At 42.8% G+C, this 22566-nt stretch overlaps 1 protein-coding gene across 2 annotated transcripts in view; it reads right to left on the reverse strand.

The window, feature by feature from the left end:
- HS3ST1 (heparan sulfate-glucosamine 3-sulfotransferase 1) overlaps positions 1-13549 on the reverse strand; it is a 31337-nt gene extending 17788 nt beyond the window's left edge. The window contains exon 1 of one of the 2 annotated variants that reach the window (XM_089677412.1): positions 13400-13549. The gene's annotated coding sequence lies outside the window, so the exon portion shown is untranslated. Of the gene's footprint in view, positions 1-13338 lie in introns of both variants that reach the window. The other variant, XM_089677414.1, reaches the window with a different exon arrangement.
- Positions 13550-22566: the final 9017 nt, after the last annotated feature.

Genomic DNA, 22566 nt, shown 5'->3' on the forward strand with positions numbered 1-22566 from the left:
ATAGTCTATCTTTATTTGCTCATATGTCAAAAAACCCAGTGGTGATCAAATACCACCAAAGCTCTATTTGTGTGAAAAATATATGTATTTCAAATGGGTACAGTGTTGCATGACCATACAATTACCAGTTAAAAGTAGTGCAGTGCCAAATTGCAAAAATGGCCTGGTCATGAAAGGGGTAAAATCTTCCAGAGCTGAAGTGGTTAAAGAGACACTGTCCCTATTCAATTGTAGAAACACCCATTTGAGGTAAAAGGGACAGTATGTATTTAAATAGTTCCCACCCCAGTTTTACTCACTGAAGATGAATGCTTGTACCTATAAACTACTCACACTATACCAGTAATGTTAGTTTAAATACTTTGGTCATGACAACTTCACCCCCACGTAGCTCTTCACTGGGAAGGTCAGTGTACTGCTGCTTCTCTGCCTCACTGCTGACATGCAACACACACACACACACACACACACACACACACACAATTATGGCCGCTCACCATGACCCACTGAGGAATGGATTCCTCTAGACCTCTGAAGGTATGCTGGCACCAAGATGTCAGTAGCAGATCCTTTAAATCGTGCTAGTTGCGAGATGGTGCCTCCCTGGATCAAATTTTTTTTTCTAGCACATCCCACAGATGCTCAATTAGATTGAGATCTGGGGAATTTGGAGGCCAAGTCAACACTTCAAACTCATTGTGTTTCTGAAACCATTATTGAATTCATCAGACCAGGTCACCTTATTCCATTGCTTCTGTGGTCCAGTTCTGATGCTCACGTGCCCATTTTAGCAGCTTTTGGCTATGGACACAGGTCAGCATGGGCACCCTGACCGATCTGTGGCTATGCAGTCCCATACAAAACAAACTACAATACACTGTGTTCTGATACTGTTCTTTCAGAACCATTTTTTTCAGGAATTTGAGATATAATAGCTCTTCTATTGGATCAAACTGTACGAGCCAGCCTTTGCTCCCCACATCCATCAATGATCCTTGGCTGCCCATGATCCTGCCACCGGTTCACTGGTTTTCCTTCTTTGGACAAATTTTGGTCGGCCCTAATCACTGCAGACTGAGAACATCCACAAAAGCTGCAGTTTTGGAGCTGCTCTGGCCCAGTCATTCACTCATTACAACTTGGCCCTTATCCAAGTCACTCCAATCCTTACATGTGTCCATTTATTCTGCTTTCAACTTTAGGGAGATCAGGGGTGTGGACAATTTTCTGATGATCAGTGCCCAGCAGTGCTGCCCACCAGTGCCACCCTATCAACGCACAACAGCGAAGGAGAAACATTGCCTGTTTGCAACATTTTATAATAGAAACAAAGAAAAAAACTTTTTGTTTATAGCGCAAAAAATACAACACCCAGTGGCGATTAAATACCACCAAAAGAAAGCTCTATTTGTGTGAAAAAAAAAATTATAAAAAATTTATTTTGAGTACAATGTTGCATGACTGCTCAACTGTCTTTCAAAGTGTGACAGCCCTGAAAGCTGAAAATTGGTCTGGGCAGGGAGGGGGTAGAAGTGCCCTGTAGGAAAGTGGTTAAATCTGAGGTGCTTTTTAGGAATGTCTGGAGATGTAACTGCTTGCATTAAAAGAAATGAATTATTTTTATGTGATGTATTAATGAATATAAACCTGCCTGAAGTTCAACTAAGATAAAGCCGCATTTTGAACAATACTTTAAATATATTTTAATGAATCCATAATGTTTGTTTTGTTTTTGAATATCTGCCTAAAGTTCAGCTTTATCCACCTGTTGGCAATCACGTCATTGATTTTATTGTGCCTGTTGACAGAAGGTTAAATTACACAGCAGCATGAGATTACAACTGCACGTGTAATTTGTTCCTTACTTTACATATTAATTATTTGCATGATCTCAGTTTACTAACCAATTTAGACAGTTGCAGGTGGTTGTCATACTGTGAATTCTTTATGAATGGTGACTGGTGTCATCAGAAGGCCACTTCTCTCCTTGCCTAAAAAAAAGGTATTAAAACTTTCCAAGGGCTCTTTCACACACGCAAGTGAATCTGCTAAGCTGAGGGAGGACAGGTCTGTATCTACTCCACTTGTGGAGAGCAAATATGGACACAGCCCGCTGTTCTTCATGGGATGGCCAGGTGTAAATGAATCACTTGTATGTTTACATCTGATCCAATCCACTACATAAATTGGGGAACGTGTCCCCATCCGTCTGTTTTTAGTGAATCAGATGCAGGCAGGTGTAAAGGGACAAGTGCATTTACATCCACGTCCTCAGAGAACAATGGATGGTCCTATCGGGTCCGCCTGATAAATGGACAGGAGGACCCAAACACGAAAGGGGCAACAGTGTTATACCAGATGAGCTGTGTGCTACGGTCTCATCCAAAGGACCCCTCCCTTGCCATTAAAGATGATCATTGTTAAAAATCACAAATGTCTGAGAAATGTATTTACAAGCACAATTTACGTGCTGTGCAAATGCTCAAGAATTCACAATAGAATGTTTTTTCCTTTACTTAAGTCTAATAGGTAGCCATTAGATTTGTAAATGCTTAGATTAGAAAAAAAAAAATGAAAACATTTCCAAAACATTCAAAAAGCACTGAAAAGCCTCCTTAAAACCAACTGTATCATCCAACCCACTAATTAGAATTACTGAAGACAAATCTAAAATGGGAGTGCTTGCTGTAACTGTTAAAGCTAAAGTCCGGGAAAAGCAAATGCTGTCTCAATACAAAAGTCATGTGAATATTGGAGTGATGTGTATTTCTTTCAGATCTGTACAGTATTTCCAGTGTGAAACTTTGCTTCTGTGCACGAGCTTCCTGTAATAAAGACTTGTCACTGCTGCTCTCTCCTTGTGCAGGGTGACTGGTCTCGTCTCCTCCTCCTCCAGTTTTCTGTTGGCAGTCTGTGGGGTAGAACTGCTGGGCCCCTCCCTATAGCTTTGCTCTCTGCACAGGATGTGTACAACAGTGATGTTGTTACTGCCTCTTTTAGAGGGTAATATCTGGGTTTGCATAGGCAATCCTTTGTGGGTTCAACTTTAAGCCTGGCTTCAACCTGGGCGTTTGACTTGCTTCGAAGTACTAAAGCGGGATCTCTCGATTGCTCAAAAAAAATTAAAGGAACACTCTTTAATCAGAGTATAGCATCAAGTCAGTTAAACTCCTGGGATATTGATCTGGTCAGTTAAGTAGCAGAGGGGGTTGTTAATCAGTTTCAGTTGCTTTGGTGTTAAAGACAACTCCCAAAACAGGAATGGTTTTACAGGTGGAGGCCACTGACATTTTTTTTCCCTACTCATAATTTCTGGCTGTTTTTCACTCGTTTTTCATTTGGCTAGGGTAAGTGTCACTACTGGTAGCATGAGGCGATATCTTGACCCTACAGAGGTTGCACAGGCAGTCAAACTTCTCCAGGATGCCACATCAATACTTGCCATTGCCAGAAGGTTTGCTGCGTCTCCCAGCACAGTCTCAAGAGCATGGAGGAGATTCCAGGAGACAGGCAGTTACTCTAGGAGGGCTGGACAGGGCTATAGAAGATCCTTAACCCATCAGCAGGACCGGTATCTGCACCTTTGTGCAAGGAGGAACAGGATAAGCACTACCAGAGCCCTTCAAAATGACCACCAGCAGGCCACTGGTGTGAATGTCTCTGACCAAACAATCAGAAACAGACTTCATGAGGGTGACCTGAGGGCCCGACGTCCTCTAGTGGGCCCTGTGCTCCTTGCCTGGCACCATAGAGCTCGATTTACATTTGCTATTGAACACCAGAATAGTCAGGTCTGCCACTGGCACTCTGTGCTTTTCACAGATGAGAGCAGGTTCACCCTGAGCACATGTGACAGACGTGAAAGGGTCTGGAGAAGCTGTGGAGAACGTTATGCTGCCTGTAACATCGTTCAGCAAGACCGCTTTGGTGGTGGGTCAGTGATGGTCTGGGGAGGCATGTCCATGGCGGGACAGACTTCTACAGGCTAGACAATGGCACCCGGTCTGCTATTTGGTATCGGGATGAAATCCTTGGACCCATTGTCAGACCCTCCTGGTGCACGACAATGGCCGGCCTCATGTGGTGAGAGTATGCAGGCAGTTCCTGGAGGATGAAGGAATTTATACCATTGAATTGCCCCCACATTCTCCTGACCTAAATCCAATAGAACACTTCTGGGATATCATGTTTCGGTCCATCAGACGCCACCAAGTTGCACCTCAGACTGTCCAGAAGCTCAGTGATGCCCTGGTCCAGATCTAGAAGGAAATACCCCAGGACAACATCCATCCTCTCATTAGCAGCATGCCCCAATGTTGTCAGGCATGCATACAAGCACGTGGGGGCCATACAAACCTCTGAGTACTATTCTGAGTTGCTGCAATGAAATTTGAGCAAAAATGGACAAGCCTGATGCATAATTTTTTCACTTTGATTTTTGGGGTGTCTTTGAATTTAGTCCTCCGTAGGTTGATAATTTTCATTTCCATCCTTACATTCCTAACACATTACCCAGTCCATACGAGTCTAGATATCCAGTATGATATTTTCCCCATTGATCGGATTTGTTTTCAAAGTGTTCATTTATTTTGAATATATATATATATATATATATATATATATATATATATATATATATATATATATATAAATATAAAATTGGAGTGTTGAATCCATAACTAGGAAAAGTGCAGGCCTAAATGAACATTTCGTCTCTATTCAATCAGGCAGTTATTCATAGATCCAAAAGGAGATTGTACATATAGATTATAAGTTTGAAAAAATACACAGGTCCATCCAGATCAACCTATGTGTTTGATTTTTATTCTCCAATTCCTATAGCCCTGTATATTCTGCTTCCTGAGGAAGACATCTGAAATGTTTTTTAAGCTGTCAACACTCTGTTAGTACCACTTCCTGGGGGAGAGAGTCCTGCATTTTTGCTGCTCTAACAGTAAAGAACCGTTTCCACAATCTAAGGTTAAACCTCAATGTTTTATAGATTCTTTGGACCTGATAAATCCTTGTCCCCAATCACACTTGAGTGTCAGCATAGACAGGCATTTTGAAGTGCTTGTAAAAAGGGTGAAGTTTTTACCTTCATGCATTCTATGCATGAAAGTTAAAGAAGAAAAAAAAAAAAAAAAAAAAAAAAAAAACACAGAAAACCAGCCCCAATCTCTGGGCCTCATCCAAAACCAGTGATGTGCATGAGAGCCTCAGCTCTCCTAGGTCTCTCCTTCCTCTGGCTGAGACAGCAGTGGCAACCATTGGCTCCCACCACTGTCAATCAGAACCAGTGAGCCAATGATAAGAGAGTGGGGGGGGGTGAGGCTGAGCCATGCTCTGTGTATGAATGGATAGAGCAGCGACTCAAAAGTGAGCCTACTTGCTATGGGGCACTAGGCAAGAGAGGAACCAGAAGCACCATTGGCTCCCACCACTTGCAATCACAGCCAGTGAGCCATTGAAGAGAGAGCAGGGACCTGAGAAGAGGAGGATCGGGGCTGCTCTGTGCAAAACAATCATGCAGAGCAGTTAAGTATGACATTTTTAAACAAAAAAACATTACTATTATCACGTTAAGGCTTTTTTGAGCACTTTTGTGCTTTTTTTTTACATGTGACTTGTAGAACAGGAGCAGAATTGGGTTCTTTTGTTGCTCCTTTAAATGGGAGCGTCTGAAAAACATACATAAACACGCATTTTTCATGTGTTTTTCAGGCATTCCAATCTATTGGCCTAAAAACATTTTGCCCCATAGAAGCTTGTTCTCTTTTGAGTTTGACATGACAGGGGACAAGCGACACAATGCTCAGGCATGAACGGGTTCATTGTGAATAATGGGATTCTTCATCTTGAGTGCTGTTGTGCTTAAGGAATTTCATGACAAAATGTTCTGGTCTGAATGACTGAGAGTTGAATATAATGTGAATGTTTACAAATTAAGCTGAAAAAAAAAAAAAAAAAAAAAAAAAAAAAAAAAAAAAAAAAAAGTGGTACTGAACGTATTCAAGAAAGAAAAAAAAACCCTCTCCTTTCAGTATGTCATCTGTTCCAAAAAACTATACCCCTTAATGTATATCCAACTCCCAACTCTTCGACATCCTAAAAATGATCCGAGTTACTCTTCCAAGCCCCTAAAGCTGACTTATTATCCTACATTCACCAGCCCAGGAATTTAACATTAAAATATTGTTTCGTGAGTTACCATCTCCCACCCCTGTGGTGCGTACAACAAAAATGCAATAAACTCAGAGGAACCCTGCAGGAATGCCGTCAGTACGGTAATGTCACATACATTCCAGCTCTCCTGCCAACAAACAAGCCTGTAGCTTTTCCTTTCATTCGAAACAGATTTGTACGTAATGTAAAGCACACATCCGAACCCCACCGACAGCTTTACACGCTCTGCGATGGGTTACATTACGTTACGTAAGCCTTCATAGACGGCAGATATAATGATCGGTTCATATGAAGAGGAGAGGGACTGTGAAGTACAAACCCTTCATCAAAAACCGCAGAACTAAACCATATGGTAACGCTTGGCAATAAACCACAGAAGCGATAAAAAGTAATCTATAAAGCTGAGTGATGCAGGAACAATAAGACGCCTTTTACAGCCAGGTTGGAGAAGAAAGTAATTAGGAAGTATTCCAGTAACTGTGCACTAAATGAATTGGACTCCAGTTATCCCCTACCCAGATCAATGACATCTCTGTACAGTTACAAAGCATGACTGTGGCAGATATATAGGAACACTTTTCTTTAGTGATAGGATGAATCCAGGTGCCTACTAGAAATAACTATATAGCGTGTGAGTTAACAGTGAGTTTATTGCTGTGACAAAAAGCTGTGGCTGCATGACTTCAAGTATCTACAAGGTTCTCTGTACCATCCGTGTATTGGAATAGTCTGCAGCAAAAGAAGCACAAAATGGACATCTGTTGGATCTTGTGTTGCAACCAACTAAAAATGGACTAATCTAAGGCTGTCCACAGATGCCCCTTTTTTTTGTTTTTTAATTAGCGATTAGGTTGATAAAAAAACAAACACAGAAACTAACACAGAAACAATGGGTTTCTCCATCCACACAAGCTGGAATGGTCATGCATGGATCAAAATTTACCCAGTTCCCGCTGATCCAGCCAAATTTTGATAATGTCTATGGGTAGCTTAAGGTCAGCTTGTAACATACCAATCAGTGTTCTAGAATGGAGATGAGGGACAACATTTAACAAAGTATGTAGGTAAAGGACATACGCTCTTTAATGCCAATCACAATTTGCGATCCCCTGTGCTACAGTTCTACCCTGCCCTCCATACAGTTTTGAGACCAAGGTAAATGGATGGTGGTTTTTGTGATGGCAATGGATGGCGCTAAGGAATACCACATAGGATAGAGGCCCCAGCACTCAACTGAAGATCAAGAATTAATTTGAGTTTATTCACATAGCACCCCATCAGTCAAATACAGCCAACATTTTGGGGCCTTGCAGGGTTCCTTCCTCAAGGTGATACAGTGGTCCATGTGTTTTGAGGAAGGGACCCTTCGAGGCCCCAAAACATTGGCAGTACATGACCAATGTGACCCATGGTCAAGAAACCCACCTTGATTCTTGATCTTCAGTTGAGTGCTGGTGACTAGTTTTTTCTTAAAGCCCAACTTCAGGGAATAACCAAAAAAATTAAAATACCCTTGCAGTGGGGCCCCTCCACACTACAAGGGCTAAATGTTCGTTAAGCTTCAGGATTAGAATAAGAGGCTGCATTACTTATCCAACTACTTATTCCTACTCCAGCGCTGCTCTATTATCCTTGAAGCTCCAGTCTGGGGGTGAAGCCTTGGCATCACCATGTACAATGCACTGCGACTGGGAACAGCTAAGGCTAGATTCACACCTATGCAGGTTGCGTTTGACCCGTTTCTGCATTGTGTTTTGCGTTTTTTTCACCTACATTTTTTGCAGCATTATTGATACGTTTTGTGGGGGAGGGGGGGGGGTTAATTTTTTTTTCTTGTTGCTAGGCAGATTTAAAATGAAAAAAACAAAAAAAAACAAACACATGGCAAAAATGCACTACATGCTTTTCAGCAGCATATCCATTGAAGTCTATAGAACCAAAAACACAACTTTTTGCATACAAAAAAGTCTGACCCTTTCCAAAAAAGATGCATCAGGTGAAAATGCGGAGATGTGAACTTGTCCCATAGGAAATCATGGTAAATGGACTGTACTGCGTTTCTTCAAAACACTGTGGAAAAAAAACTTTGGTGTGACCCTAGGGTTACACAGAGGCTGCAGCAGACCATTCACACAGATTGAGGGAGCTTGCTGGATCGAGGAGAAGATACGCAATACGGCCTGCAAGCACCTAGACTTAAGCATTTAATCCTTCTAGTGTGGGGGGGGGCACTGCAAGGGGTTTTTTTTTGTGCTCGAATTTGGGTCTTAATGCATGTTATATCGCATGCTAACATGGGCTGTGTTAAGACAGCCCATTCATTATGAACGGACTGCCAATGCACCAATCCAAAAATCCGCATGACCCTTTCTTAGCAATATGGCACACCAAAAGACTCAGTATATGGTGCGCTGTGATCAGATCTCATCCTCTAATATACAGTGTGTTGGGGTATAATTCACAATGAAAAGTGCCATGCATACACCTTACTTTATTCTTTTAATGTTTTACCGCATTTTACAGCAACACCCAAGTGTGAATAGGGCCTTTGTACGCTAGAAATAAAATGGTCTCCATATATGATGGTTATCAACACTTGCTTTAGTGCTGGTTCACTGTGTACAATTCAGACCATTGTGAATTTTTCCCAAATCACAGGCTGAAAACGCACTGCATCACACCAAAAGTAGAGCTTGTACTACTATTAAAAATGCACTGCAACTGAATCAAATGGTACTACGGTATTATGCGAGCCCTTGCAGGCAAATGCAGTGCAATTGCGATCTGCATTTGGGGTGTCATTAGGAATACATTGACACCTGCAGCAGATCACACACCCAGTTCATTTTAAACACGGTGTGGGAAACATGCACAGAACATGGCTTTCACCAGGTTCTGGTGTGTATGGGCCCTTACACTTCTTTTCCTTTCAAATGATAAGATCCTATCATTTAAAGGCTAGATAAAAGGTTTGTTGCAGCAAAACACTTTTATTGGTTAAACAACACTTAAAGAGGTAGAAGTCTCAGGCCAACGACTGAAAAAACAGGGACAGAAGGATTTGGTTCCAAATAAAGAACAGTTGGGAGTCGTGTTGTGACTGACCATTGACACAAACTGACCGCAAAATTGTTTTTGGTCATGTAGACTCGTACTGTCAGAGCACAGCTGCAGCAGACACGAGCATCATTTGCAATTATCCAATAACTTTGTAAGTAAAGTACTGAATTGTAGCTTATTGTAGGCCATTTCTTTTACAATGTTGGGAAATCTCCACGTTACTCATCACCTATCACTTTTTTTTTTTCTTTTTTTTTTCTTTTTAAGAAAACAAACCTTTCATGGCAGTTTTATTTTTATATGCCAAGCTTCATAGAAGATGTATGAGGTTGCAGCAAATCATTTAAAACCATGGAAGCCTAACTGGAGGGATGGAAATGACCATGGAAGCCCAACTGGAGGGATGGAAATGACCCCAGAAGCTTGGTCACCAATGCCTCAAATATTACAGCTGGCACCTTTTTTGTTTTTTTTACTATGGTCTATGGCTCCCTAAAAAAAGTTTGGTCTCTCCTATACACACACTGACTGGTTTCTAAATTCTGGATTTGCTTGTAGATGCCTATTTATTTCAGGTACTTCTATAGCGCCGTCAATTTACGCAGCGCTTTACATATATATTGTACATTCATATCAGTCCCCAAGGCTGGCCATACATTATACAATTTTCTTGAGATTTTTGGTTTAGATTTACCAAAAGCCATATAATAGGAGGTCAAAACTAACACTTTAAATTGTATCCAATTAGGCAGGCTCTTGCACTACATAGTTGAAGGTAAATCTAAAAGAAATTGGACAGAAAATTGTATAGTGTATGGGCAGCCTTACCTTCAAGGGACATACAATCTAAGGTCCCTAACGCACATTCATACATAAACATAATAGGGCCAATTAGACAGGAGCCAATTAACCTACCAGCAGGTCTTTGGAGTGTGCGAGGAAACTGGAGTACCCGGAGGAAACCCACGCAGGCACAGGGAGAACATGCAAACTCCAGGCAGGTGGTGCTGTGGTTGGGATTCAAACCAATGACCCTGGTACTGCCAGCGGAAGTGCTAACCATTTAGCCACTGTGCTGCCCACTTGTAGTTCCTCAGCAGATGTATTCCTATGCATAGCAGCAAAGATCCAGTTCAAAGTTCAATACACTTACAAGTGTAGAATCATTTTATTTTACAACTCCTTGTATTTTAGCCGACGTGTGTTTGTATAAGTGATAAGAGTGGTGGGGCAGAGATTGGACTGAGAGAGAACGTCACCCAACCTGTGAACATGTGTACACATGTGTAATCTACGTGTGTGTATTTAAATTCCATTAAGCCCCCGTTCACATCTTTGCATGTGTTTTACACCTAAGCCTACGCACAACGACGCTCAGAAGTAGGAATCTGATTCTTTTTAATTCAGGCTGTTCACATCTCCACACTCAGTCACATGCAGCCAGAAAAGGTATATGAGTTTTTTTAAAGCCATTTCTCATTTTGGCCTCAGACTTCAATGGAAAAACCTGTAAACTTGAGACACAAGCATCTGCGCATTTTTTGTGGCCTCAACAACTGTACTCCTGTGCTTCTCCCACCCAAGACATGTGCGCAAACACTTGAAAAGCATTTTAAAAACATGCATATGCACAAGTAAAAGAAAAATGCCCAGACATGCTTACTAGGTGTCAATGGGGGGCTAAAGGACCTGCAACTGATTGCTTTCATTGTAGAGGAACCAGTTAGTTATTTCAGGTATTTATATAGTGCCAACAGTTTACGCAGTGCTTTACAAACTATATTCACATCAGTGCTTGCCTTCAAGGAGCACACAATCTAAAGTCCCTATCTCACATACTAGTCCTAATTTAGACAGGAGCCATACAACCTACCAGTGTGGTAGGAAACCTATGTAAGCACATGGAGAACATGCAAACTCCATGCAGATACTGTGCTGGACAGTAGCTGGTAGTCCAAACCAGGGACCCTAATGCTCCAAGGCAGAACTGCTAAACACTAAGCCACTGCCTTAGGAAGTCTACCTGCCATGTTTTTGTTATCGTTTATCCCTTTCAATCATGGCATATTCCCATGGAACATTACCAAAGCCAATACATTATTCATTTTTCCAGTGTGATCTCTGGCTCCTCTGTGCCCTGCTGCCATTCTAGAGTCAGGTTGGACAGAGACTCCAGAAATCTGAACCCATCTACCTCCAACAGTGACAAAGCACTAATCTGGGAACCGACACACAAAGTAACCAACACACAGAAGGGCTGGCAGATGTGGCACTGCTGCAGAACCTCTTTGCTCCCTCTTCTCTGTGTCATCCACAATTAGGAGCTTCTGCAGCCAATCTTTTACAGGTTCTCTTTATACTGGGTGACATATGTAGATAAATCAGAAGTGACACTGCTGCAGCACCTCTTTTCTCCCTCTTCCCTGTGTCATGCACTAGTAAGAGCTTCTGCATCCATTCTTTTACAGGTTCACTTTATAATGGGTTACAGATGTAGATAAATCAGAAGTGTCACTGCTTCGGAACCTCTTGGTTCCCTATAAACAGTGCCACTCATTATCTTTTACTGGTTCACTAAACTGGGTTACAGATCTTGCTAAGAGAGAAGTGGCACTGCTGCAGAACGTCTTTGCTTTCATTAGTAAGAGCTTCTGCAGCCAATCCTTTACAGGTTCATTTTATGCTGAGTTACAGATGTAGCTACAGTAAATCAGAAGTGACACTGCTGTGGCACCTCTTTGCTCCCTGTTCCCTGTGTCATCCACTAGTAAGAGCTTTTGCAGCCAATGTTAGGCTGCGTTCACACTAGCTTTGTCAGCAGGAATCAGACAGGCGTTTGGGAAGAGTTTTTAACGCTCAAATGCCTATAAAAATTTTGCACATGGCAGCACACAGTGCTGTTCACACTGAAGTGCTTGTGTCACGGCAAAACTGACGCCTCATGACCAGTCAGGAGGAGGTGAAGCCTCCCATTCAAGTCTATGGTGACACTCCTGAAACGGCTGGCAGACACTTGTGGGGCGGTTTGCGGAGCGTTAATACCATTAAACGTCATTATAGGCGTTTATGGTGCAGTTTTAAAGCTTGGCAAGTGCCTAGCAAACGCCTCAAAACCACACATAGGGCGTTTGGGAAGCATTTGGGGACCATTTGAGTAGCGTTAAAAACGTTTCCCAAACGCCTGTCTATCGCCTGTCAAATACTATAGGGGCATTTGGCAAGAGTTAGAAATAAGTCAAGTGTGAATGAGCCCTTACAGGTTCACTTTGGGCTGGATTACAGATTCAACAAAAACAGAAGTGGCACTGCTGCAGAACCTATTTGCTTCTTCTTAACAGTGCCATCCACCAGAAAGAGCTTCTGCAGCCAATCTTTTACTAGTTCACTTTATGCTAGGTTACAGATGTAGCAAAAATAAAAGTGGAACTGCTGCAGAACCGCTTTGTTCCCTCTCACCCACTATAGTTAGAGCTCCTGCAGCCAGTCTTTACTGGTTCACTTTATACTGGGTTACAGATTTATAAAAATAGAAGTGGCACTGCTGCAGAACCTCTTTGTTCCCTCCCAACAGTGTTAGACACTAGTAATAGCTTCTGTAGATAGTAAACACACAAGTGGCACTGCTGCAGAACCTCTTTGTTCCCTCCCAACAGTGTTAGGCACTAGTAATAGTTTCTGTAGATAGTAAACACACAAGTGGCACTGCTGCAGAACCTCTTTGTTCCCTCCCAACAGTGTTAGGCACTAGTAATAGTTTCTGTAGATAGTAAACACACAAGTGGCACTGCTGCAGAACCTCTTTGCTTCTTCTGAACAATACCATCCACCAGTAAGAGCTTCAGCAGTCAATCTTTTACAGGTTCACTTTAAGCTGGGTTACTGGTGTAGCTTAAACAGAAGTGTCTGCTGCAGAACCTCTTCCCAGTGTCATACAAGATCATCAGCTTCTGCAGCCAATCATTTAGAAGCTACTCCTGAATTTTCGGGACATGTCAGTTGGGAATTTCTCACCCCAGCTGTGAGAAGACCTATTTGTCTTTTGTTCCACTACAATCTTACAAAGTTACAATGTATCACAGAAAACACACACACCTTGGTATAGTTCACAGCTCTCTGTGTGATCCCCCGACTGTGATCCCGGCCATTGAATTACCTGCATGTCGGGAAGCGCTGAGTCCTCCGCTCCGATCGCTGGTAGTCCGATGTCGCTGCGCTGTCAGTGCGATGCCTAGGCGCCAGACTTGTCCATGGCTCGGTCCCGTCCGCGATGTAGCCGGCTCTCAGCTGACTGCTCTTTTCTTTGGGCTCTTTTAAAGCTTCCCCCGGTGATGTCACAGGCAGGTTTCCTCCCTCTCGAGGTTCTTCAGTGTAGATACCTGAAGGCAGCCTAGTTCCTGCCCAGCCCTCTTTGTCAGGAGGATTGCATGTTCTCAAAGCAGTCATGTGAACAAACCGCCACCCTTGGCATCCCTTCAGCTAAGTACAGTCCTGATTAGTCACTGCAGGGATCACCTGTCCAGGTAACTTCAGACTGAAGCCTGTTTAGTGAAATCTTCCAATGCCAAATTATGCAAATATACATCAAATATTCTCAGGAAAACGGAGGATCTATAATAAGCAGTCCTTATAGTCACTGTGTTTGGACACTTATAGCTGAAGTTTAGTGAAAATCCTTTTTTTTTTATTAAAAAAAAAGAAAAAAAAACCCATCTGGGATAGTATTCACCATAAATAAAGAGTACCCCTCCTTTCTACCCCTGTGCTCCATTCATAGCTGACCATACTATAGGTTCTCACACAAAAAAACCCAAAAAAGAACAAACAAAAAATGAAACAAAATGAAAAACAAAAAAGAAAGATGGCCGGATGATTGAAAGTCCGCCTCCTCCGTTCATAAACCGCTGATGGTCAGTGCAACGAGTGCCACTTACATTGGTGGTCAGTAATAAAAAAAACTGTTTATATTGGCGGTCAGTGAAATGCATGTTTCTTACATTGGTGGTTAGTGGGATGAATGCTCCTTACATTGATGGTTAGTAAGTAGAATGTCTACTACATTGGTGGTCAGTGAGAAGAATGCTCCTTACATTGATGGTAAGTAAGTAGAATGTCTACTACATCTGTGGTCAGTGAGAAGAATGCTCCTTACATTGATGGTAAGTAAGTAGAATGCTTACTACATCGGTGGTCAGTGAGAAGAATGCTGCTTACATTGGTGGTAAATGACAAAAGTGCCCCTTGCATTGGTGATCCATAGGAAGAATGTTCCCTACATTAGTGGTCAATGGTATGAATCTTTTTTTCAAACAAATAGGAGAAAAAAGAAAAATATAGTTCCAGTGGTTATGAGGGTGATATAACTCAGCATTTCATTGAAATCCCAGGAGCGCTAAGAATCTGAAATCTGCAAGAATGTGCTCCAGTGCAGGAAAATATTCTCACAAGATTTGGGATCTTCAGTTTACCTAGGATCCTACAATAAGGTCAAGTGATGTCATGCTCGCCTAGTTGGTGGCAAGATGAAAGCATAACCCAGTTCCATATATTGGTGGTCAATGGGAAGAATGGTCCTTTATTAGTGAGAAGAATGCCCTCATACATTAGTGGTCATTAGAAAGAGTGCCCCTTACCTGTTGGTCAGTGGGAAGAATGCTCCTTACCTGTTGGTCAGTGGGAAGAATGCTCCTTACCTGTTGGTCAGTGGGAAGAATGCTCCTTACCTGTTGGTCAGTGGGAAGAATGCTCCTTACCTGTTGGTCAGTGGGAAGAATGCTCCTTACCTGTTGGTCAGTGGGAAGAATGCCCCTTACCTGTTGTTCAGTGGGAAGAATGCTCCTTACCTGTTGGTCAGTGGGAAGAATGTATCTTACCTGTTGGTCAGTGGGAAGAATGACCCTTACCTGTTGGTCAGTGGGAGAAGAATGCTGCTTACCTTGGTGGTTATTGGGACAGATGCCTTATATTAGTGAGAAGAACATCCCCTACATTGGCAATCAGTTAAAAAATGCTCTTACATTGGTGATCAGTGAGGTGAACTTACCTTACATTGGTGGTCGGTGGAAAAAATGCCCCTTAAATTGAGGGTCAGTGGGATGAATGTGTTTTATATTGCAGGTCTATGGGAGGAATTCCCCTTACATTGGTGGTTAGTGAAAAGAGTGCCCTTACATTGGTGCACAGTGAGAAAAATTCTACATTGCATTGATGGTTAGTGAGAAGAATGCCCCTTACATTGGTGGTAAGTAAGAAGCATGTCCCTTACATTGGTGGTTAGTGAGAAGAATGCCCCTTACATTGGTGGTAAGTAAGAAGCATGCCCCTTACATTGGTGGTTAGTGAGAAGAATGCCCCTTACATTGTTGGTTAGTGAGAAGAATGCCCCTTACATTGGTGGTTAGTGAGAAGAATGCCCCTTACATTGGTGGTTAGTGAGAAGAATGCCCCTTACATTGGTGGTTAGTGAGAAGAATGCCCCTTACATTGGTGGTTAGTGAGAAGAATGCCCCTTACATTGGTGGTTAGTGAGAAGAATGCCCCTTACATTGGTGGTAAGTAAGAAGCATGCCCCTTACATTTGTGGTTAGTGAGAAGAATTCCCCTTACATTGGTGGTTAGTGAGAAGAATTCCCCTTACATTGGTGGTTAGTGAGAAGAATTCCCCTTACATTGGTGGTTAGTGAGAAGAATGCTCCTTACATTGGTGGTTAGTGAGAAGAATGTTATTATTAATATTATTATTATTATACAGAATTTACAGTATATAGTGCCAACAGTTTGTGCAGCGCTTTACAAAATGAAGGTAGACATTACAGTCATTACAGTTACAATACAATTTGGTACAAAAGGAGCAGAGGGCCCTGCTCGTAAGAGTTTACAATCTAGGAGGAAAGGTTCAGTGATACAAAAGGTAATAGCTGTGGGGGATGAGCTCATGGAGGAATTAAAAGGCAGTTTACTAGTTAGAAGCAGGATAGGCATCTTTAAAGAGAGAAGTTTTCAGGGATCGTCTAAAGGTAGATAGATTAGGAGATAGCTGGACAGATTGGGGTAGGGAGTTCCATAGGATAGTAGAAGCTCTGGAGAAGTTCTGGAGGTGAGCATGGGAGGAGGTGACATGGGAACTAGAAAGCAGAAGGTCTTTGGAGGATCGAAGAGAGCGGTTTGGTTGATATTTTGAGACCAGGTTGGTGATGTAGCTGGGGGCAGAGTTGTGGATGGCTTTGTAAGCTGTTGTTAGTGTTTTGAATTTTTATTTGTTGGGTGAGTGGAAGCCAGTGGAGGGATTGGCAGAGAGTGTCCCTTACATTGGTGATAAGTAAGAAGCATGCCCTTTACATTGCTGGTCAATAAAAAGAATGCCCCTTACATTGCTGGTCAATGAAAAGAATGCCCCTTACATTGCTGGTCAATGAAAAGAATGCCCCTTACATTGCTGGTCTGTGAAACGAATGATCCTTACAGTGGCAGTCTGTGGAAAAAAAATGGGCTACTTACAGAAAGATAAAAAAGACCATTGGTATCTATGTAATTCTATGGCTGAACTGGATGGACTTTTGTCTTTTTTCAGCCAGACTAACTATGTAACTATGTAACTATCAGTCGTATCTGAGAAGCAGAAATTGCTAGTTTCTCAATAAATACCTTTGAAGGAATCCTGGACAAAAAAAGCAGTCATGGTCCTCAGCCCCCATGTAAAAATGCAGAATTATTTATTTTTGGACCAAACATTAGGGGGAAAAAAAGTAAAAGAAGCTTCTGGTGATTACAGGGATGACATCACTCAACAATCCCATGGGATCCCCAGATCCAGTGCAGGAGCACATTCTCACATGTTTTGAGATCCTCAGTTTATTCTAGATCCCATGATAAGGCTGATTGGTATCAATCTCACCAAGGCCCAGAGGCCACAAATTATGGTGTAAGGTAATCTTATTTATCTTTTCTATGCTAATGTTCATGCTGCCATTGTGGCTTACTAGATAGTGATGAGGATGACAGCCCCTAAAAGTCAGCCATAGCTTCTCCAACATGTTTCTCCTATCGGGGTGTATCATTACTGAGAGCCCTGCGCTCAGCTATCCTGGGCTCCTGACACCATATTATATGACACACTTGTATGACACCCATGTGATACTGTAGGGGTAATTCGAAAAAAGGCTCATGGGGTACTCAGTCCTCTCAGATCAAATAAAAGTATACCAGTTTGAAAGTGTACTAAATACAAACTATTTAGATTATTATTGGTTATTTTAAAGAATTGTTTTGAAAGCACTTATATACAGTATATTACCAAAAGTATTTGGACACAGGGGCAAACCTAGGGTTGGTGTCACTCTGTGCGATAACATTTGGTGACACCCCCTCCGACGATAAACGCAGAATGGATCGGATCTGCGGATTGAGCATAATGGATTGGATTATGCTCCCCAATCCGCAGATCCGATCCATCCTGCGGGGATCGTCAGCTTTCATTACAACTTACGTTTTCATGGAGCGGGTCCAGTGGCACCACGTATAGGTTGCATGCCAATGATCCCCACAGGATGGTTCGCATCTGTGGATTGAGCATAATGGATCGGAGTCTGATCCATTATGCTCCCTAATCCGCAGATCCAATCCATCCTGCGGGATCGTCGGCATGCAACCTATACGGGGTGACACCGGACCCGCTTCACAAAAAGGTAAGTTGTAAAGAAGGCTGACGATCCCCGCAGTATGGTTCAATATTAAGTTGGCTCAACCTTTGTAGCTATAGGAGCTTCAACTCTTCTGGAAGGCTGTCCACAAGGTTTAGGAGTGTCTATGGGAATGTTTGACCTTTTTTCCAGAAGTGCATTTGTGAGGTCAGGCACTCATGTTGGATGAAAAGGCCTGGTTCGCAGTCTCCGCTCGAATTCATCCCAAAGATGTTCTATTGGGTTGAGGTCAGGACTCTGTGCAGGCCAGTCAAGTTCCTCCACCCCAAACTCGCTCATCCATGTCTTTATGGACCTTGCTTTGTGCACTGGTGCGCAGTCATGTTGGAACAGGAAGGGGCCATCCCCAAACTGTTCCCACAAAGTTAGGAGCATGAAATTGTCCAAAATGTCTTGGTATGCTGATGCCTTAAGAGTTATCTGGGCAGCACAGTGGCTAAATGGTTAGCACTTCCACCTGGCAGTAGTAGGGTCGTTGGTTCGAATCCCAGCCATGGCACTTCCTGCCTGGAGTTTGCATGGTCTCCCTGTGCCTGCATGGGTTTCCACTGGGTACTCCGGTTTCCTCCCACACTCCAAAGACATGCTGGTAGGTTAATTGGATCCTGTCTAAATTGGCCCTAGTATGTGTATGTATGAATGTGAGTTAGGGACCTTAGACTGTATACCCCTTGAGTGTTAGGGACTGATGTGAATGTACAATATATATGTAAAGTGCTGTGTAAAAATTGACGGTGCTATATAAGTACCTGAAATAAATTAAAAATAAATAATCTCCCCTCCACCAAACTTTACACCTGGCACAATGCAACCAGGCAAGTACTCTCTACACACTGTTGTTGTGCTAATCTGAAGGCCACATGAAGCTTGGAGGTCATTAGCTATTGACTCTGCAGACAGTTGGCGACTTCTGTGCACTGTGTGCTTCAGCATGCGCTGACCCCGCTTTGTCATTTTACATGGCCTTCCACTTCGTGGCTGAGTTGTTGTTGTTCCCAGTTGCTTCCTCTTTGCTATAATACCACTAACAGTTGACCGTGGAATATTTAGTAGCAAGGAAATTTCATGGATGGACTTATTGCACAAGTGGCAGCCTATCACGGTACCCCACTTGAATTCAATGAGCTCCTGAGAGCGACCCATTCTTTCACAAATGTTTGTAGAAGAAGTCTGCATGCCTAGGGGCTTGATTTTATATACCTGCGACCATGGAGGTGATTGGAACACCTGAATCTAATTATTTCGATGGGCGTCCCAATACTTTTGGCAATACAGTGTATATGTAAATGGAATGGGCAATAAGTGTACAGAATTGAAGGGAAATCTGAGAAAAATTGACATATAGAAGATGGTATTTGGTAAATATTTGTTGTATGGCATTGAAAATTAAAGGTTGAGAAACATCAATATAAGTAATAACCCCATAATCAGTGGCAATCCTCCTCATAACCTCTGTCGTTTTATTGTAAATAATGACATGCACTGACCATACTTGGCCTTTTGTAATTGTATTGCACATAGAAGGTGCCTTGGCGGGTCTAATGGATTCAGCCATGTTGATACTGGTACATCTGGGTACAAACAATGTATTTCAATCAGATGTCCACTAGGGGGAGATGTAAGAGTTGTCATTCCTACAGACAGTGGATGGGAAATATTCTTGTCCCCTATGTACAGCATGTCATATTGGTGCAAAATTTGGCATCAGCTTGAGCAATGCAGCAAGAGTTTTGCAGGAAGTATGTATGTAATGTCTTCTGTTGTTTCTGATTTGAGAAGTATACTTGCAGCACTATGACAGCCAAGACTGGGGAGAACTGAAAATTGAGGAAAAACTCAACTGCCCCTTTCATGCTACAGACAATAAATTTTTGTGGGCTAAAGAAAGTATACTACACAAAGTTGCAGTGGTACTACAGTGATTGATTAGTAGCCCTGATCAAAGGTGGTTGCAGCCTTAACAGCTAGGTTCACCTTTATTAAAAAATAATAAATGTAGATGTGTTTGCAGGAAAAAAATGTGCATTTATTATTTTTTTAACAGGAGCCTGCAAAGCATTGCAACAGTGATCAGTGGATCGTGGGTGCACTGTCAGGGTCAGGCAGACATTTCCTCCAGCTCTCTGCCCCTACCTCTGTACAAGCTTTCAATTAGAAAGCTGGAGGAAGTGTCAATGGATTGTGAGTGTGCTGATTACTCCACTTGTAGTCTATTGAGAACTACAAATCTGTCTGCAGCAATGGCAGAGAGGACTTGTAGTGTATTTATTCACAGATCTCTGTGAATGAATGGTGCAGATGTGTAGGCAGAGCCACACTTGAATGCATTGATTTTAAATGTGACAGGGGCTACGGGGGAAAAGAAACTCCCTGATGCTGTCATGAGGGGTGGGGGGCGGGCTTCTAGGGGTGGGAAGCAGGTGCTTGGGATTATGTTACATGTTACACACTAAATAATGACAATTCAGTCCCACCCCGTACTTGGTGTCATTCTAGACTCCAATCTGTCCTTCCAGCCCCAAGTCCAATCGCTAACAAACTCATGCAGACTCCACCAACATCTCCAAAATACGCCCATTCCTAACCCCGGAAACTACTAAGCAACTCATCCACTCCCTCATCATATCACGACTTGATTACTTCAACTCCCTCCTCACTGGCCTGCCTCGCCACAGGCTATCCCCGCTTCAGTCGATCCTGAATACGGCGGCCAGACTCATCTACCTTACCAACCGCTCCGTTTCCACCACCCCCCTCTGCCAATCCCTCCACTAGCTTCTGATTACCCAACGGATCAAATTTAAAATGCTAACACTGACGTACAAAGCTGTCCATAACTCTGCCCCAAACTACATCACCAACCTGATATCCAAATACCACCCAAAACGCACTCTCCGCTCCTCACAATACCTCCTTCTCTCTAGTTTCCTGGTCTCCTCCTCCCATGCCTTCCTCCAGGACTTCTCCAGGGCATCACCCATGCTATGGAACTCCCTACCCCAATCCATCAGACTATCACCTACTCTCCTCTACTTTAGGCGCACCCTGAAAACCCATCTCTTCAGGGAAGCCTACCCCGCCCTCTGCTAAATGCCGATCTCCTCCACTCTTCCTACCACCCCATCCCCCACAGCTTTTCCTCCCGTACCACTATCCTCTCCCTCCTAGATTGTAAGCTCCAAGCAGCAGGGCCCTCGAACCCCTCGTGTATCGCATTGTATTGTTATTGTACTGTCTCATGTATTGTCTCCCATTGTAATGTACAGTCAGGTCCATAAATATTGGGACATCAACACAATTCTAACATTTTTGGCTCTATACACCACCACAATGGATTTGAAATGAAACAAACAAGATGTGCTTTAACTGCAGACTGTCAGCTTTAATTTGAGGGTATTTACATCCAAATCAGGTGAACGGTGTAGGAATTACAACAGTTTGCATATGTGCCTCCCACTTGTTAAGGGACCAAATGTAATGGGACAATTGGCTTCTCAGCTGTTCCATGGCCAGGTGTGAATTATTCCCTCATTATCCTAATTACAATGAGCAGATAAAAGGTCCAGAGTTCATTTCAAGTGTGCTATTTGCATTTGGAATCTGTTGCTGTCAACTCTCAAGATGAGATCCAAAGAGCTGACACTATCAGTGAAGCAAGCCATCATTAGGCTGAAAAAACAAAACAAACCCATCAGAGAGATAGCAAAAACATTAGGCGTGGCCAAAACAACTGTTTGGAACATTCTTAAAAAGAAGGAACGCACCGGTGAGCTCAGCAACACCAAAAGACCCGGAAGACCACGGAAAACAACTGTGGTGGATGACCGAAGAATTCTTTCCCTGGTGAAGAAAACACCCTTCACAACAGTTGGCCAGATCAAGAACACTCTCCAGGAGGTAGGTGTATGTGTGTCAAAGTCAATAATCAAGAGAAGACTTCACCAGAGTGAATACAGAGGGTTCACCACAAGATGTAAACCATTGGTGAGCCTCAAAAACAGGAAGGCCAGATTAGAGTTTGCCAAACTACATCTAAAAAAGCCTTCACAGTTCTGGAACAACATCCTATGGACAGATGAGACCAAGATCAACTTGTACCAGAGTGATGGGAAGAGAAGAGTATGGAGAAGGAAAGGAACTACTCATGATCCTAAGCATACCACCTCATCATGAAGCATGGTGGTGGTAGTGTCATGGCGTGGGCACGTATGGCTGCCAATGGAACTGGTTCTCTTGTATTTATTGATGATGTGACTGCTGACAAAAGCAGCAGGATGAATTCTGAAGTGTTTCGGGCAATATTATCTGCTCATATTCAGCCAAATGCTTCAGAACTCATTGTGTGCCGCTTCACAGTGCAGATGGACAATGACCCAAAGCATACTGCAAAAGCAACCAAAGCATTTTTTAAGGGAAAGAAGTGGAATGTTATGCAATGGCCAAGTCAATCACCTGACCTGAATCCGATTGAGCATGCATTTCACTTGAAGACAAAACTGAAGGGAAAATGCCCCAAGAACAAGCAGGAACTGAAGACAGTTGCAGTAGAGGCCTGGCAGAGCATCACTAGGGATGAAACCCAGCGTCTGGTGATGTCTATGCGTTCCAGACTTCAGGCTGTAAT

The sequence above is a fragment of the Staurois parvus genome, unplaced genomic scaffold (assembly GCF_062004578.1).
Source record: "Staurois parvus isolate SC_StPar_1 unplaced genomic scaffold, SC_StPar_1.0 ptg000186l, whole genome shotgun sequence".
Taxonomy (NCBI): domain Eukaryota; kingdom Metazoa; phylum Chordata; class Amphibia; order Anura; family Ranidae; genus Staurois; species Staurois parvus.